We start from the raw sequence: 5,907 nt of genomic DNA, 5'->3' as shown, positions 1-5,907 counted from the left end.
TGACCCACATCTGAGAAAGCATGAAGGATGTATAGAGAGGGCGATGTCAGTGGCATGCAGGGCTCTGTGACCCTTGGCAGCGCCCCTTGGCAATGTCAGCTAGTCCTCTGTTTCCAGAAAGCAGAAGGCACCCAGCATGTGTTAATCCTGGCAAAAAGAGGGGTTCAGGGTGAAATTGGAATCTGGGTGTGACCTGGGCTGGCAGGCTGGGCAGAAGGTGCCTGCCTGGCTGGGCCACTGTCATCTGTAGGTGCTTAGTTGCCTGACCAAGCCCATCCTGGAAAGGCTAATCCTGTGTCTGGGCCAGCACTAGGGACCAGTTAGAGGTGCCCCTGGAAATCTTGAGTCCCTTTTGCTTCATGCATGTGTGTGTGTATGTGTGGGAGGAACATGTGTGTTTGAGCTGGTTCCATGCCTGACATTTGCACCCTTGGTGAAGGTCTGTTTCTTTAGGGCAAGTCATAGTTGGCATAGTAGGCAGAGTTCATGGCATGGAACATATGGGTGTTGTCGGGGTCGTAGCTTTCACGTCTCTGGAATAATCTGCAGCAGCTCTCAGTGCCCCGGCTCACCCTCATCCAGGCTGTGCTGTGCGTGCTGCGGACTACAGCCGAGCCTGATCTGGCTGGTCACCAAGATGCTCCTGCACATGTTGCCACTGTCTGCATCCAGGCTGATGTGGCTGATGCAGCACTTGCCCACCTGCAGGTTGTAGACTGGCAGCGAGGAGCTATAGTTGCTGACCCCTGAGAAGGAGTGCTTGTGGGTGGGGTGTTGGTCACAGGCATGGTGGAGGCTGAGGAGGAAGAGGTGCTGCTGGAGGCTGAGCTGATGCCAGAGGTCTCTGGGGACAACTGGGAGGTCGACTCCCAGAACTTTTCCTGGACATTGAGGACTCTGGGACAAAGCTCACGTTGATCTCCATGTTGGAGCTGGAGGAGTTGGCCAAGTGGATGCTGAGTGCATCGCTGATGTCCCCACTGCTGAGGCAGGGGCTGTACATGAGCTGGTCACAGGACTTGGAGTGTGTGCTGTTGCTGGTACTCAGCTCTGTGTTGCGGGCCTGGAGGTCATTCCAGCAATTGACAATGGCCATTGTCATTTCAAGGTGTTGCTGGCTCACTTGGAGGGAGGCTTCAGCTCATGCCACAGGTGTTAACTCTCAGGCTCGCTGAGCTACTCCATGGCCTGGAACCAGGCCCCAAAGTGCTCCTTGGGCTCATCTGGAGCAGCTTAATTGGGTTATCACTTCGAGTTCCTCCTCTTCTTGAAGTTGATCAGTCTCCCATACAAGTAGCCCATCATTGTGGGGTCCAGCAGCACCAGGTCTGTGAGGAATGGGCCCAGGTTGGGGATGGTTACCTAGATGACACCCATGTCCTTTGGCCACTTCTGCACACTCTTGGGGTTCATTTCCAGAGTGACAAACTCAGGGTCCCTTCTGTGATGAGTAGCTCTCTGCTCAAGGAGTAGTTCTCATTCAAGAAAATCTCTGACAGCTTCTGAAAGGTCTGGAAGCTCTCCCTGGAAACTTCTTCCCATGCCTTTTTTAGTGGGTGATGGAGTTGCTCTGTAGAGAAGATGGCATAGAGTGAGGAGGAGTTCTGAAGGACTTGGCACTCCCTGGCCACCTCAATCCAGCCCTCCCCTGTCCTGGCCCTTTCCCCAGCTGTCACACTCTGGTCCCAGAGGGAGGTGGTGATGATGCAGTTGGCCACATTGTTGAACTGGGTGATGTTGGGAGCGAGGTCCTCCTTGCCTTTTTTGTCCTGTTGAGATCAGATGGAGCCCAGGCAGTTGTAGGGCACCAACTTCTTGAACAGTCCTGTATCCATCAGGGCAAACTACTCTGCCACCAGCTAGGGAGAGAATGCCAAGAAGTGAGGCTTCTTTTTACTCAACACTTTCTCTGCAGCTATAAGTGAAGGCCAGGAAGGCCCTGATGCTGGAGCTGGTTCTAGCTCTAGAGTTTGCAGCAGAGCTGACGCCAGCTCTGGAGTTAGTGTTGGAGCTAGTGCTGGAACTGGACTGAGCACTACGGCACTGGACTGGGTGTTAGAATTGGCACTGGACTGGGCACTCGGACTGGCACTGGACTAGGCACTAGATCTGAAGTTAAACTGGGTGCTAGGGCTGGTGCTGGAGCTGGTGATAGAGCCTCCAGCTCTGCCTCAGTGAGTTCTGCTTGCTCCAACTGAGCCAGGAGAAGGTGGGCACAGCACTCCAGGTCAAAGCCAGGTATATTGAGCTGCAGGTAGGCCAACAGCTGATTGAGGCAGGGAAAGTCCCAGAGCTGACAGACCTTCTGAATACTGGTCCAGTCAGGTGCCCAGCATGGAGGAGATGGTATTTTTCAGTTGGTCCTGGGGTCCACTGTTCTCCTGGGAATAAGGGAGAATCCATATTTAGATGAGACCTTGAGGGCGTCACATCTACTGTATCCTATGAACAGCAGGTCCAAGACCTTCTGGGTGGTGGTGAAGGTTCTGTAGGTGCAGAGGAAGATGGTGACTAGGAGAGGTAGCTGTAGGAACCAGGTGCTTCATCGGCTTCTCTAGTGTGTCCGCTTTCATTGGCCTACACCTTGCAGGTTCATATAGGTTCAGGGCTGACTTATTTTTACACCTGAGCCAGCACTGACCCTTGTTGGCACCCTGGTCTATCTGAACTTTGAACAGAGAGATGGAGCAGCCCACTGGTTGACCAGCTCCTTGTCGACTCAGGCATGGCAGGTAGGGTAAAGCTGCATGACGCTCTGTAGCATCACCAGGGAGCTTTTGAGGCCGCCCACCACCAGGGCACAGCTGTGGCTCTGCTGTAAGTTTGGAAACAGCAGCTGGGCACTGCCTGGGTCCACACACACTGATTTGTGTGTGCTGATTTTGTATTCTGCAACTTTGCTGAAAATTGTTATTGTAACTGTGTGTGTATGTGTGTGTGTGTGTGTAGTCTTTAGGGTTTTTCACATAGAAGATCATGCCATCTTGGAACACAGATAATTTCAATTCTTTCCCAACTTGAGTGCCTTTTATTTATTTTTTTCTTGTCTAACTGCTTTGGCCAGTTCTTCCAGAATTATGTTGAATAGTAGTCACTAGAATGAGCATCCTTGCTTTGTACTTGATCTTAGAGGATAAGCTTCCAGTCTTTTACCACTGAGTGTGATGTTAACTGTGGGCTTTTCATATATGGTATTTATTGTGTTAAGGTAGTTTCCTTTTATTCCTACTTTGTTGAGTACTTTTCTTCTTACTATAAAAGAGTGTTTAATTTCGTCAAATGCTTTCTCTGCATAATTGAAAAGGTCATGTGATTTTTGCCCTTCATCCTGTTAATGTGGGTATGACACTGATTGATTTTCATATGTTGAGCCATCCCTGCATTGAAGGTATAAATTCTACTTGGTCGTGGTATATAATCCTTTTTAAAACATTTTTTTGAATTTTTATTTTTGTTTAAAATATTACAGATGTCCCTTTTTCTCCCCAATGACCCGTTCCATCCAGTCCCATCCCCTCCCCAGTCCCTCTCCCCACCATTGTCCATGTCCTTGGGTTGTGCACATCTGCATATAAATTCTTTGGTTACTCTCTCCCCCTCCACCCACCCGCCCTCCTCCATCCCTCTGACACTCCTCAGTCTCATCTATGCTTCCATGTCATTGAATCTATTCTGTTAATCAGTTTATTAAGTTCTTCAGATTCCACGTATAAGCGAGACCATGTGATGTTTGTCTTTCTCTTCCTGGCTTATTTCACTCAGCATCATACTCTCCAGGTCCATCCATACTGTCCCAAAGGGTACAAGATTCTTCTTTACAGCTGCGTAGTATCCATGGTGTGAATGTCCCACAGCTTTTTATCCATCAGCTACTGAGGGGCACTTGGGCTGTTTCCAGACCTTAGCTATTGTAAACTGCGCTGCTATGAACATCGGGGTGCATATATTCTCTCTGATGAGTGTTTCAGGATTCTTAGGACACATTCCTAGGAGTGGGATCACTGGGTCAAACCGCAGCTCCATTTCTAATTTTTTGTGGAACCTCCCTACTGTTTTCCATGGAGGCCGGGGCCCTGTCTGGCTCTGCTCTGCCCGCACCTTCGCCTCTGCTCCTGGGCCCATTCGCTCCCTTTCCGACCCGGAGTCACAGGTCCCGGCTGCCAGCGGCCTTGGCGCCACCGGGAGGAGCAGAGCGGCCGCGGCGCGGAGACGCGGGGAAGGGGAAGCGGCTGCGGCGCGAGGAGCCCGGCGGCGGGTCGCGGGGAGGGGACGGAGGTTTCGGAAACGCGGGAAGGGGGCGGGTTGGGCTCGCGCCGGCCTCGCCGCCCCGCCCGAGGCTGCGGTCGGCCTTGAGAGCGTCCCCGGGCGCGCAGCCGGGGCGAGGGGGTGTAGCTCAGTGGTAGAGCGCGTGCTTAGCATGCACGAGGCCCCGGGTTCAATCCCCGGCACCTCCACAGCCGGCGCCCGTCTTTTCCCCGCGCCCCGTTCTTTTTCCGCTCAGAAGCTCCTCGACCCCCGCGCCCGGTGCCCGGGGAGCGGAGGAACCGGGCGGACGGAGACGGGCCCGCAGCAGCCCCGGGCCCGGCGCCCTCGAGCCCAGCGGCGCCCCCCGGCGCGATGGGGGCGCTAACGACCCGACGCACACCCCAGACCCGCGGCCTCGTCAGCGGCGTGAGCCCAGCACATTTCATTTGAGGAGCAACCGGGATTCTCAGTGTGTCCCAGTTGCTTTGTTGTTTCCGTGCTGTGTTGACCGAGACCAGGCTGCGGTTGAGCGGGCGGAAAAGCGGGACCTTCCACGCTGGGAGAACGAGGACTTTATTTCCACCGGGAAACGCGCGGGAGACGCTTCCGCCGAAAGCGCCCCTGAGCCGTGTGCTCGGCTGAAGATCCCTAAGCTCACGGGTTAATTTGCCCCGTCTTTACTCTTGCTGGAGAATTGGACTAACGAGATGACTTACGTGCCTTAAACAGAAACAGCTTTACCGGGGCGGGCGCGCCACCTGTCGGCGAGGCTTTTTCCAGACCCCGGGGCGGGCGCGCCACCTGTCGGCGAGGCTTTTTCCAGACCCCGGGGCGGGCGCGCCACCTGTCGGCGAGGCTTTTTCCAGACCCCGGGGCGGGCGCGCCACCTGTCGGCGAGGCTTTTTCCAGACCCCGGGGCGGGCGCGCCACCTGTCGGCGAGGCTTTTTCCAGACCCCGGGGCGGGCGCGCCTGGGGCCCGAGGGCCCGCGGGCGGCGGGGGACCTTGGGAGCCGGCGGGTCGGCTGCGCCCCAGACCCGCTAACCCCCAGCCGGCGCTCCCGCAGGATCAGCGACTCCTCTGCAAACTACGCTTGGGAAGCGCTGCCGAGTGCTGGGACCTGAAGCAAGAGGGTGGTTCCGACGTGGGAAACCGCGAAGCCGCTCCTCTGTTTTTGACCCAATGTACTCTAAGCATTGACCCCGTTCCTCCTGAACGGTAATATGACATTTATTAATACTTTGGAATCAATATGCAATTGACTTTGATGTAAAGTTTCTTCTTTTTTAAAACGACGTTGAACACGGATTCTGTGCCTGTGCCTTCCCGGTGCGCGGGTTCGGGTCCCCCCCTCCTCGGGGCTGGAGGGACAAATCTTTCAAATCCCGTTTCTCCGGCCTGCAGCCAGGAAATGATGATGGGCTTGGAACCGCTGACGCCGGGGGCCGCAGTTTCTCGGTGGCGCCTCGCACTGCTTCAGGGCTGGGAGCACCAGGGCAGCTGGCTCCCGGCCCCCCCTTTGGAGCAAGAAACACGCAGCAGCGCCCTCGTCCCCAGGCCTGCCTTTGCCCCACGGGAACGTGCTAGTCTACTGTGAATCCATGGCGTCATTTTCTTTTCTGTATGTACTTGAATGTAATTCTCCCTCGGTGTTAATTTTATG

At 54.8% G+C, this 5,907-nt stretch overlaps 1 pseudogene across 1 annotated transcript; it reads right to left on the bottom strand.

The window, feature by feature from the left end:
• Window positions 1-357: 357 nt before the first annotated feature.
• LOC308558663 (ral guanine nucleotide dissociation stimulator pseudogene) lies at window positions 358-2,978 on the bottom strand (annotated as a pseudogene). Its single transcript has one exon. The product of its transcript is annotated as a ral guanine nucleotide dissociation stimulator pseudogene (transcript).
• Window positions 2,979-5,907: the final 2,929 nt, after the last annotated feature.

This window comes from Miniopterus schreibersii, assembly GCF_964146895.1.
Source record: "Miniopterus schreibersii genome assembly, chromosome: 6".
Taxonomy (NCBI): domain Eukaryota; kingdom Metazoa; phylum Chordata; class Mammalia; order Chiroptera; family Miniopteridae; genus Miniopterus; species Miniopterus schreibersii.
Note: the sequence above shows the minus strand (reverse complement) of the source record. Positions and strands in the feature narration are given on the sequence as shown.